At 36.6% G+C, this 13,227-nt stretch overlaps 1 pseudogene; it reads left to right on the forward strand.

The window, feature by feature from the left end:
* Window positions 1-12,705, forward strand: part of LOC138151246 (trafficking protein particle complex subunit 6B pseudogene) — a 69,762-nt pseudogene extending 57,057 nt beyond the window's left edge.
* Window positions 12,706-13,227: the final 522 nt, after the last annotated feature.

Here is a 13,227-nt window from a genome sequence, read left to right on the forward strand (position 1 = left end):
CTGTAATTCTATGTACATTCTTTCTGAGTGACTGCCACTCTGACATATTCATATTCTCTCTCTCTCCCCCTCCCTTTGTCTTATTTTTAGAAAGATACACTTTTAGGTATAGTATTTTTGAAAAGAGTAAAGGTAAGAAACTATTGCCATCTACCCCCCAAAATATTAGGAATATAATGAATTTAAGGAAAATTCCAAATCTCAAAACTGAGAAAATGATGCTTACCAAAGGAAGAAACAGTGGATGGTGCTGTTACCTTTCTAGAAAGCTAATGGATTCCTCAGTCTTGATCTGCATCTTGATCAGAATATTATTTATAATTAACAAGTTATGAGGAGATTGCCCAATTTCTTTGTGAAGGACTTATACTATAGTAACTAAACCAGGCTGTTCCTTTGAGACTGACTGTACAGTGATTCAGTTTCCTGTTTAAATCATATTTGCATACTAATTAGAAACTTCTCTTTGTTCTTTTCTTTGTCACCAAATTCTAGGAACTGCATTATTAGCATTAATGATTTTGGTTTTGCATAGATATTTTACCATCAATTTATTAGAATAAGATGAGGGAAAATATATTTCTGAAGCCCCATGGAAGCAAAGCACAACATAGTTATTTCCCAAGGTTAAAATATATGTGTATGTGGACATTAAAATGTGTACAATGAGTATTAAAATAACGGATGCTCTTTTAGAACTTTACAAGAACATTGCTATCTTTTTTTAAACTTAGTTCTCTCTTGACACTTCTAGCTGCCAACTTGTCAGTGAATGCTATTTAGAGCCTTCTGAACCCTGGCCTATCTTCTTTAAACAGCTAAATATAAAGAAACATGCCTATGACACCCAAATAGATATTAATTATCACATGCCTATTTATCTCAACTACAGTAAGACAGCTAAAAGAGATCATCTTTAAGCAAATGTTCATGAAACAGGACAGCTATAGAACAACAAGCAAATTACAAGAAGAAACATTTTTTTTAAAAGAATCAACATAGTAGATAGATGCCCCTTGGAGGTATTATGATATTTATTTATATCCTACTTCTGATTTGTACTAGCTTTTCATTAGAGCAAGTCATTTAATTCCACCCCTTATCATGATGCACACAACTTTTTAAGACTGTTAAATTGTAGGCAAATTCTAGGTCATATGATTATATATCTAGACTAGAAGGGACTTCAGATATCATGTAGCCCAACTAATTCATTTTAGAGTTGAGAAATTGAGAACCATGGTGGCTAAATGACTTGACTATTAACCATAAAATTTTGCCCATCAGAGACGACATTTGAGCACAAGTCCTTTGACTATATTCTTTTCGCTAAGCAATATTGCTTGATAAGCCAAAAGGGTATTAGGAATTGAGAGTTTCCCATACAGATGAAATAATAATTCTAGACTCCTTACTTCCTTAAAACATAAAAAAGATAATGTGCTACTGGTTGATTGGTTCTTGTCAAAATAGTTTTCATATGAGACCTAGTACCTTCTCTTCTTCCCTCACTAGTCTTTCCAACACCATCTACACCTTTTCACATATTCTACAATTCAGTGGTAGGCATAAGTTATTACTTTTCATTGATTCCTTAAGATCCTATACCACTATCATTCAGCAACCTTTTTTTCTTGGAGTTTCATGTTACATACTACTCAAATTTATCACCCAATCCTGTTCCAGGTAGCAATTATCTAGCCAACTTTGGAATATTTTCCTTCTTCTTTAGTGAGTTGAGGGCTTGACCAGTGTTCTTTCTTGCCTTAACTATTACTGCCATCATGATGAAGAACTTCAATATACTTATCCAACTTCTTTCAAATATCACAACCTCCCAATTATCTACTTAATTCTGATGACTTACTGCTACATTCCATTTCAGTTACACACACAAATAGTCATTCCCTCAATCTTAACATCACCCACAAATGTCCAACTGTTGTACTCATGAGCTTTGATGCTCTTTTATCTGATATTAATTTAAAGAAATATTTAATCTCTGATGATATTTTTCTAGGCCCTCTATCCCTTGATTCTTTCAAGGACTTTGCCCCTGTGCTGGCTAAATTCTCTTGCAGAGAAAAAGCGTAGTTGAACAATTCCTACTTTATTCCTCTTCTTTGCCAAGGTGAGTGACCATTACATTTCAAATGATAAAATAAACAATGATCAACAAGGATTTGATATCCAAAATAGGCAAGGAGATAACAAAGAAGGCAATTAGTTGCCCTAGATGAATTAAAGTCATCTGACTCTAATAAATGATTTTTGAAATATCCTATAAATGGTAGAGATACCAGAGGAATAAAGGAAAATGTTGTCTATATTTTCAAAAGGTTTTAAGAGAAAAGAGTTTCTAATTATTCTATTCTATTCTAATTCTAATGTCTAATTATTTGACTTTGAATTCTTGTGAAATTCTAGAAAGTATCACTAAAGAGATGTTTGGCACACATCTAGAAAGGGAAATGGTGGTCACCAAGAACCATCATGGCTTCATCTAGAAGACATCATGCCAGGCTAAATGAGTTTCTTTTTTTTATTTGACAGATTTCCTATACTAAAAGATATGGAGAATATTGTGTATATAATGTGCTTATAGTTTAATGAAACATTAGAGAAAGTATCCTATGTTATTTATGCAGAGAAGATGGAGAGAAATGGATTAAAAAATAACAAAGTCAGAGGTATTCAAAACTGATTGAATCATGTTAATGGTTCTGTGTCAAGTATGAAATACCCCAGGGATCTATATTTGGTCCTGTGCAATGTTTTTATCAATGATGTGGATAAAATCATCAGTGGCATACTCATTAAATTTTCAGATTACATAAAGTTGGGAGGAATATCTAACATGCTGAAAGATAGGGTAGAGATCCAAAAGAATTTGGACAGGCAAGAATACTTGGCTGAATCAAATAGGATGAAATTCAATAAGAATAAATTTCAAATTTGACATTTGAATTTAAGAAATCTACTTCAAAAATATAATATGGAAGAAGCATGGATATGTAGCAGGTATTCTAAAATTATCTGTGCATTTAAGTAGAATGTGAGCTCAATATCAATCAGCAGTGTGATAATGCATCCCCAAAAGTCAATGTGACCTGAGGTTATATCAGGAGGGGCAGAGCTTCCAGAAAAAGGGATAATTCCTGTGTATCTGCTCTCATGTGACCTTATGTGAATTATAATGTTCACTTCTTGACACTGCAGTTTTAAAAGGACATTGACAAACTAAAGAATGTCCAAATGGAAGCCAGTAAAATGAAGAACCTTGAGTTCATGACATTTGTGTTCATTTAAAGTTTAAGGAAAAGAAGATAGAGTTTAAGACAAATTTGTGTTCTAGTATTTGAAAGGCTGTTAGAGGAATTATACTATCTTTTTTGTCACAGAAGGTAGAACCAGGAAAATTGGTAGAAGTTACAAAAATTCCAATTGAGGCTTGATGTCAGTGGAAAACAAAAACAACCTTTCTAGTCATTAAAACTGTCAGACAGTGGAATGGTTTGTCTAGAGAGGTTGTGGGTTCCCCCTTCAAAGAAAACTTGAAGCACAGGCTGGATGCTTATTTATCTCATGTTCTAATGGGGATTCCTTTGATGTATGAGTTGAACTAGATAGCAACTGAGTTACCACTTCCCCAGTTCTATATTCTGTGCCATGTGTGTGATTCTGAGTTAACATTAGATTGGGGTATGAAATAGTGCAATAGATAAATCAGTGTTTTCAAAGTAATAAAAAATGTCAAAAGGTAGGGAATATTAACATCTGGGGGGAATCAGCAAATACCTCATGTAGAGAATGATATATGAGCTGTTATTTGGGAAAGAGGCATTCTAGGAAGCAGAGTTAGGACAGAGTGCATTCTGGTGCATCCCTATACAATAGTATGTTTGGAAGATATGTCCAAGAACTCTAAAGAACAAATAGAGCCAGCAATTTGACTAAAACAGAGAGTGTTTGATGTGGAATGATATGAAATAAGACTAGAAAGCTAAGTGGAAAGCAATGTGTAGGTTTTAAATGCTAGGCTAAGAAATTATGTTATCTAAGAGAGTTTTGAAGAGAATAAAGGTTTGAGCCAGTGCCAGGGCAGAGTGAGACAGTCAACCAGAGTAGGACCAGTTGGCACAGTGGGATGACTTTTTCCATTATTAAGATGCAAGTAAGTAGGAGCATAGAAAGTGAGTATGACATAGGGTTGTTGGATAGTAAGTATAACCAAGGGGTGTAGATTAGCAAGACACAAGAGGAAAAGGTGTTGAGGAAGGATTGAAGGGCAGCAAAAAATGATGGTTGAATTGGTCAATCATGAGGACACAACTTTAAATGGGGGGAAGTGAGATTAAACCATAGGTAGTAGATTGAGAAAATAGCAAGACTTAAAAAGCCTGGAAATAATATTCATTTTCGAAGTAGTAAGACACATGGAGAGATTGAAAGATAGGAGGCATTAGAAAGAGAATGCAGGTTTAGAGTTCTTACTCAATAAGATAAAACAGTTAAGAATGTGGATCAGAGAAAGTACATGATTAACTGGTTGTGGCTGAAGTGGAATGAAGATGAAGGTTATGGCAGTTTAGGACTTTGAACATCTGGGATGACAGGATATTTTTAGGGACATTGGCATGAGTACTAAAACCCTCAGGTATGAGAGTAGTGCCAGAATGAGTATGAATGAGGTGCTGAACTCCTTGATGTTTTGGAGATGGATTTGGAGGTTTTTCGTTAACTTCAAGAATGATTAGAACTGGGTTATAGTGATTGAAGAAGTGATTCTCCAAGGAGAAGTTTCCAAGTGGTGGTGGGAAAGGAAAAGTCCTAAAATGAGATTTAGGAACAAAGAGAATCTCTATAAGATGATGGCCAGGAAGGCAGTACTTTCTGGGGAGTTATCTAGGTTTCCACTAGTGAGAGAAAATTATGTGTGAACTTACAAAACACAGAATAAAGTAGAATTTCGTTAAAAAACACACTCAGAACAAAGTTTCCATGTGGTATAATGGATAAGGAGGCAGGAAAAGAACATGGATGGTAGACATATGACTGAAGTGGATGATTAGGAAGACATAGAGATAGCAGGGAAGAGAATTTTCACTTCAGTTGACATTGATCTAAGGAAATACAAAGAAATAGAATTGGGAATGTACCCTAGTTTACAGCACTTCTGGGCAGTACTGACACCTCCCCTGCTCTGATCAAAACAGGTAGGCAACAATTGTTATCTTCACCTACCCCATTTCATTTTATATCTTCAGTAGCATGAAAATGACGGCCTCTCTCTTCATTTCTTCCTCTCCCTTTCTTTTTTTGTTTTTTGTTTTCATTTTTTCAAATGCTGTATTAACTTCTGATTTATATCATTCATTTTCACCAGATTTTGAGTTAAAAATTTTCTCCCCATTTTTCCCCTACCCACTGCCCCCAAAATAGCAGTCCCACAGGATATCCCCTCCTCTAATCTGCTCTCTCCCATATTTTCTCCCACACTCCTTTTGACTTTTCCAGTAGCATATGGTGGATCTCTATTCCCAGTGCCTATATATCATATTTCCCAATTACATGTAAAATAATATTAATAATAGTATGTATACACACATATAAATGAATATTTTATTTTAAAACTTTGAATTCCAGATTCATTCCCTTCCTCCCTTTCACACACCCTTACTGGAAAGATAAGCAGTTCAGTATAGGTTGTACATGTGTGGTTAATGCAAAACATTAACACAGTAGATATATTGTAAAAGACTGAATATAATTCCCTCCCTCCTATCCCACCTCCCTCTTGTTCTATTCTCTACTTTGATCCTGTCCCTTTTCAAAAGTGGGTGCTTGCAACTTCCCTCCCACCCCAGCCTGCCCTCTCTCTCATCCCCTTCACCTCTACTCTCCTGTACGGTGAGATACCCTATTTAGCGTGTTTTTCATTCCCTCCCCAAGTCAAATTCAATGAGAATAACGTTGACCCATTCCATTTTGCCTTCCTATTCTTCCCCTCCATTGTAACCATTTTCCCTTGCCTCTTCTATATGAGATAATTTACCCTATTCTGTCACTCCCCACCTCCTCTCATTATATTCCTCTCTCACCTCTTAATTTCATCTTTTAAGTATCATCCCTTCCTGTTAAATTGGTCCTGTGCCCTCGATCTATGTATACATGTAAACATATATACACACATTCACATATGTATTCATATGCCCATATACCCTCATATATAGACATATATATGTGTATATATATGTGTGTGTATATATATATATATTTCTATTCCCTTCAACTATTTTAATACTGACAAAAGTTCATCATTTACAATTATTGTTTTTCCATGTAGCAATGTTAATGGTTCAACTTTGGTAAGTTCCTTATGATTTCTTTTCCATGTTTACCTTCTCATGCTTCTCTTGCTTCTTGTATCTGAAAGTCAAATATTCTTTTCAACTCTGGTTTTTTCATCAAGAATGCTTGAAATCCTCTATTCCACTGAATGACCATATTTTCCCTGTTATTCTGGTATTTAATCCCAGCTCCTTTGCCCTCCAGAATATCAAATTCCAAGCCCTTTGATCCCTCAGTGTAGAAGCTGCCTGATCCTGGGTTATCCTGATTGTGTTTCCACAATATTCAAATTGTTTCTTCCTGGCTGCTTGTAATATTATCTCCTTAATCTGGGAATTCTGGAACCTGGATATAATATTCCTAGGATTTTTCTTTTTGGGATCTTTTTCAGGAGGTGATTGGTGGATTCTTTCAACCTCTATTTTGCCCTCTGGTTCTAAAATCTCAGGGCAGTTTTCTTTGAGAACTTCCTGGAGGATGATTTCTAGGTTCTTACTTTGATCATGGCTTTCAGGTAGTCTAATAATTTTTAAATGATCTCTCCTGGATCTATTTTCCAGGTCAGTGGTTTTTCCCATGAGATATTTCACATTGCCTTCTATTCTTTCATTTGTTTGGATCTGTTTAAAGCATCTTGATTTCTCATAAAGTCATTAGCTTCCATTTGCTCCAATCTAATTCTGAAGCAATGATTCTCCTCACTGAGCTTTTGAGATTCTTTTTCTATCTGGCAAAATTGGCTTTTTAAGGCATTCTTTTCCTCATTGCCTTTTTGAGCCTCTTTTGCCATTTGAGTTAGTCTGTTTTTTAAGGTGTTATTTTCCTCGGTGAGGCTATTGACACTCATTTCATAATTTTCTTGCATTGTTCTCATTTTTCTTCCCAATTTTTCCTCCACTGTTCTTATCTGCTTCTTAGGTTCTCTATGGCCTGTAACCAGCTCGTATTTTCCTTTGGAGCTTTTGGTACAGGAGTTCTGGCTTCACTATCTTCCTCCTGTTTCATGCTTTGCTCCTTTTTGTCCCCAAAATAGGAAACTAATGTTGGAATCTTCTGTCTGCTTTGTTTCCTTTGCCTGGTCATGTCACCCCTCAGTCACTTGAAACCAGGGTTTTTTTGCCACAGTTGGACTCTGCCACCAAACAGGGGAGCTTTCATCCCAAATGCTGGGGTTTTCTCAGCAGCTGGAGGTATTAAATGGGTGCCTTCTCTGTGGCCTCAACACGCTCTGGCAAGCTGGACACACACCCCAGGACCTCCACCCTAGACAGCAATCCAGATCCACACAGGTTAAAGGAAGAGCGATTACCCCTCAGACTGGTTTCTTGGTCTCCCTACACTCTGCAGGCCAGGAGCTGAAGCTGCCACGTGGTGCTGGCTGGCTGTGCCAGAGTTTCAGCAGCTTCTCACCCCAGGGGCAAAGGCCGATGTACTCCCATTTACTTGGTCCCAATGTCCAGACTGCACTGACTCTCACTTTGTCCTTCATATCTATGTGTTGATAATTCTGGAAATAGCCACAGCTGCTGCTGATCAGACCTGCCCTGGGGCTAAAACCTCTGGCTCATGCAGGTCTGGGCTCGGCTCCCAGAGTGCTGTGCTGGCCGATTCCTGGATTGTCCTCAGCGGGAGGTTAGCTTCTCTGTGTCATTTTGGGGGTTCTGCAGCTCCAAAGTTTGTTCAGTGTCCCCTTTTACATTGATTGGGGAAGGTGGAAGCTGTAACTGCTTGGAATTTGTGCTTCTTCTCTGCCATCTTGCTTCCTCCCCTTCTGTTTCCTCTTCTTCTCCCTTTCATATCTCTCTCTTTTTCTCACCTCTGTTTCTGCCTCTATCTCTTCTTCATCTCTGCTTCTCTGTCTCTCTGTCTTTGTCTATCTGTCTGTCTCTGTCCCCCTCTCTGTCTCTGTCTCTCTGTCAGTCTGTCTGTCTCTCTCTCACACACACACACACATTGGGTATCCCTGCACTGGGGCATTATCTATGCAACACATTGTATTAAGAACTCAAACTGATGACAATTGTCTCTGACATTGTGATGATCTATGTAGTAGGAAAATATTTCAGGGTCACTCTCTGTAGTGAAGGAATGCTCCTTCTAAAGAATAAAATATAGTAATAAAGAAATAAAAAAGCAACTTAGAATTCCTGCATTTTTCTTCATTCTCTCTTCCTGAGGAACAAATAATATCTGAGAAAATCCTCCTGGCTGAAAAGAGAAGTAGCTTTCATTGCAATTGTGAAGTAGTTTCAACAGAGTCTATATTTCACTGCCAACCAAATCAAGGGAGTTTTCATGGAAAAGGTGGGAATTCAGTTGAAGTAATAGAAGACTAGGCATATATAGGAAATAAGATTGCTCTAAAGGGAATAGAGGACAAGGTTCAGAGATGGCAGTTGTAAGAGTAATGACTTGTCAAAGGGATCACAAAGTGCAGTAGGGGAAGTGAGTTAGTGTATGTTTTTTATTGAGTATTCACTGTGGAAGTTTCTATACTAGCTACTGCAGAGCATAAAGGAAATAACAGGTATAGACTCTGCCTTCAAGGAGTTTTTAATATATTTAGTGTTCAGTGGGATGCCTAAACAAAATGCTGATTGATCAGAAGCCCCTAATTTAAAATGTAGGATTGCTTACATTCTGAAATGCAAATATAATATCATTTATCAATTATTACCAGAGACTTAGAATATAGGAGTGGCTATTAGGTAGATGTAAAGCATATTGGGGTTATTCAAATAGAGACTAATTCATGAGAGTATTAAAATAATCTTTTGGTATAGGGTGTAGGATGTATGCTTCTTTATTGGAGAAATAAATTCTAAAAGAATGCCTTTTACTTAGCTCTCCATGGTGAATCATTTTCTATGCCTCAAATATTGAATTTTGCCTGGAGGGTATGGTCATAACCTACTCAATTTGACCAGAGTAGCCATTAAATCTGAGCTTGGGTATTTACTTATTGTCAGGATTTTTAAACAGGTACCTGTTCTTTCCTCCTCATTTTCATTTTTCTAGTGGTGATGTTATAGAATGAATACCACAGATGAATTAAAGCTTAGGTTTACCCAATGGATAGTGGAAAAGATGAATGATAGAACATGAAAAGTTTACAGCACATTAACAGTCAATAATTGTGCAACAGAAACAATAAAAAGCATAGCTTTTTTTAAAGGACAGTGAAAAAGGTGGACAGATCATGTGGTAAGAGTGAGAGATAAAAGATGGATAGCCCTAGGGATTCATGCAATGTCAAGAAATTAAGATGAGACCCCAGCATATTGAATGAATTTCCTGTGAAGGATTTAGAATCACAAAGGATGAGAAGGCATGGAAAGGTTAGGATCCATATTACTAAAGTAGTACCCATATTGATGAGACCATAGGTGTCTCAAAGTGTTGATTTACCTAATCATCAAAGTGGTAGTCAAGAGAATTTTGAGAACACCTGGCTCTGACACTTTCTAGGTATGTAATTATAAAGGAATTAATTAACCTCTCTCTACCTCAGTTTTCTTGTAATGAAAGCTGGGGTAATGATTCCTGTACTGCTTACCTCTTAGGATTGTTTTGAGGAAAGCAATTTTTAAACTGTAAAGTATCATATAGATGGGAGCTATCATTTAGACTCTCTCTTCTCCAAAATCTGTTTCTTTGCTAACTTTGCTCACCACTCTACAATACCTTTGATAACCCCCTACAGTTGTACAAGTGGCAAAGTCTCAACATTTTAAATTATTTTCAGCTACATGCATAGCTTAATTTTATTTTTTATCCTCTGTTCTTGAAAAGACAAACATGAAATTGTTTTAATATCTGTAGTGCCTATGTCTATGGACCTTGAATATGATTTCATTCATGTCAGCAAGCATACATTGCATTATTGCGTACAAGGAACCATGTTAGGGGCCTTAGCTCTAACAGTTACTGCCTCATCTTTAAGGATGCCTTCTTTATTCCTCCTATTATCATCTGTCAGATAGCCATCACTTATAGCAAGGGATAAAAGGGAAAAATAAAGAAAATGAGGGAAAAGTTTGTTAAAACTAATCAATACAATAAAAATATCTGTCATTACTTGCAATGTTCCATATCCTTGGACCCTGACCTTTGTAAAAGAGTAGGGACAGGTCTTCTGGGGGGAAGCCAAGGTAGTAGAATAGAGAAAGCACTTAGGTGAGCACTCCCAATATGCCAATCAAGCAACATTAAAATAGTATCTCAAATCAAATTCTGGAGTGAGAGAACCAATAAAAGGTGAGAGTGAGACATTTTTTTTCCAAGTCAAGACAATTTAGGAGGTCAGAAAGAGAGAACTGTGACACAGTGGTTGAGGCTGACCTGAAGCTCATTTTGTTGAAACACCAGTAGTGGAACCAGGTGGTAGTAACAAAAGCAGTGGCTGCTTTAGGAGCTCTCAAGCTAGAGATAGTGGAAGGACCTGGCCTGCACTAGCATTGTACACAGTATTGGCAGCTCTGTTGCCTATACTGACTTCACAGTTAAAGGTAGAGAGGAGCACTTTTATTTAAAAAGAAGCAGAAGTCCTGAGGGGCAGTATTGATTCAGTCACAAAAAATCAGGACCTCTGAAAAACAGTATCATTTCTGGTCCCATGGGATGAAGGACCATTCCTGGGTAAGGAAAAGAGTACAGTCAAGAAGAGAAGTTGATAACACCCCTCCAAAGATCATGCCCTGTTGGAAGAACAGAAAACTTCCAAGCCCCCAGAACTAGCTCTGAAAACAGGGGTGTAAAAAATCCTGAACCTGACACAGTATCTCTTGCTCTCCCCACACTGGGAACAGAGCCGAATTTTAAAATAAAGTTCAAAATCAAGAAATACTGTGGAAAGATAAGAAACAACAACAAAAAGAACCTGACCTTAAAAAAGGTACTATGGTGAAAAGGAAGATCAAGACACAAACTCAGAAGAAATAAAGTCAAAACAACAAGCAAAGCATCAAAGAAAAATATGAATTGGACAAAAATAAAATAAGAATTCTTGAAAGAGCAAAATATTTTTCAAAATGAAATAAGAATGGTAGAGGAAAAATACATAAAAATGAAAACAAAGGAAGAAAATTATGAAAGGACAATTAACAGCTTGGTAAAAGAGGCACCAAAATACTGAAGAAAAGAAGACCATAAAAACAGAATGGATAAAATGGAAGAAGGAATACAAAAATTCATAGATGAAAAAACTCCTTAAAAAGAACAATTGGCTAGATAGAAAAAGAGGTTCAAATTCTGACTGAAGAAAATTGTTCTTTTAAAATTAGAATTAGGCAAGTAGAAGCTGATGACTCCATGAGACAAGAAACAATAAAAATAAATCAAAAGAATGAACAAATGGAAGAAAATGTGAGATATCTCATCAGAAAAAAAATAACCTGGAAAATTTATTGAAGAGAGATAATTTAAGAATTATTGAACTACCTAAAGCCATGATCAAAAAAGGAGTCTAGACATCATAGTTCAAGAAATTTCCAAGATGGGGCGGCCAGGTGTCTCAGCAAGTAAAGAGCACCGGCTCCAGTGTCAGGATGACCTGGGGATCGAATCCGGGCTCAGATACTTAGCACCACACCCAAAAATAACTGTCTGTGTAACCTTGAGCAAGTTACTTAACCCTGATTGCTTAAAAAAAAAGAAATTACCAAGATGTTCTCAGGTTATAACTGTGCCAGTAGCTCAGCTCCCCAGCCTAATACTGACTCCTTGGATGTGGTGAGCCTCTCCCTCTATCCCACTTCCTACCATACCCAGTGGACTGAGCAGCAGCTCCAGGAGCAATGACATTAACTGGGGCAACAGTAATGATGCTTGGGTCCTGACCTGCACCATCTCAGGGTCCCTGGAGCCTGGGAGAAGAAGTCAGAAATAGCATATGAGGAACTCTTCTTACTTCTCAGTGAGATGGTGACCTGTATTTACAAATCCATGGAGGAGGAGAAGTAGAAACAGGAATATGAATTATAAAGCTGAAAAATGTGGGTTTTAGAATAGGACAAGGATTAATAGAAAGGTTTACAAAGGACACTACAATGTTCAAGGATTATTTAGGTATCAGGAAGTTCATTTTCAGGTATTTTTGTAGACAATTTTTAAGGAACAGATAGTCTAAGGACAAATCATCAATGTACCTATGTACTTCAAGATAATGAATTTAAATTCCTGATTCAGATGTCTTCAGGAAAACAGTATTTATATCATGCACCCAAGTATTTAGCATTTACATGTGGCTTAATCAGAGGTTACTTATCAAATTGGGGAATAAAAAAAAGTATTGGGATAGCTGAAGTGTTAGCAATGCCAGCATGTAAGTTTTGAGTGAGGATACAGAAGTTGTAGAATGTATTTGAATACTTCTGCAATGTCAAAAGATTACATTATTCAAGTAATTTAGATAAGCTAGACTTCTTTCCATTAAGATCAGGGATAAAGCATGGATATCAATTATCACCACTATTATTCAATATTGTAATAGAAATGCTAGCTATAGCAATAAGACAAGAAAAAGAAATTGAAAGAATAAAAACAGGCAATGAGGAAATGAAAAAAAAATAAACTATATCTTCTCTCTCTGCAGATAATATGGTGGTTTACTTAGAAAATCCTAAAGAACCAATTGAAAAACTAGTTGAAACAATAACTTCAGCAAAGTTGCAGGGTATAAAACAAACCCACATAAACTATCATTTATCTATGTTACTAACAAAGCCCAGCAGCAAGATCTATAAGAAAAAATTCCATTTAAAAGAGTGGTTGATGACATAAATTTCTTGGCAGTCTACCTAAAAAGATTAACTCAGGGATTATATGAACACAGTTGCATAACACTTTTCACACAAATAAAGACAAATTTTAACAGTT

The sequence above is a fragment of the Petaurus breviceps genome, unplaced genomic scaffold (assembly GCF_028583685.1).
Source record: "Petaurus breviceps papuanus isolate PSGF00001 unplaced genomic scaffold, PetGlider_PUasm1.0 140, whole genome shotgun sequence".
Lineage (NCBI taxonomy): Eukaryota > Metazoa > Chordata > Mammalia > Diprotodontia > Petauridae > Petaurus > Petaurus breviceps.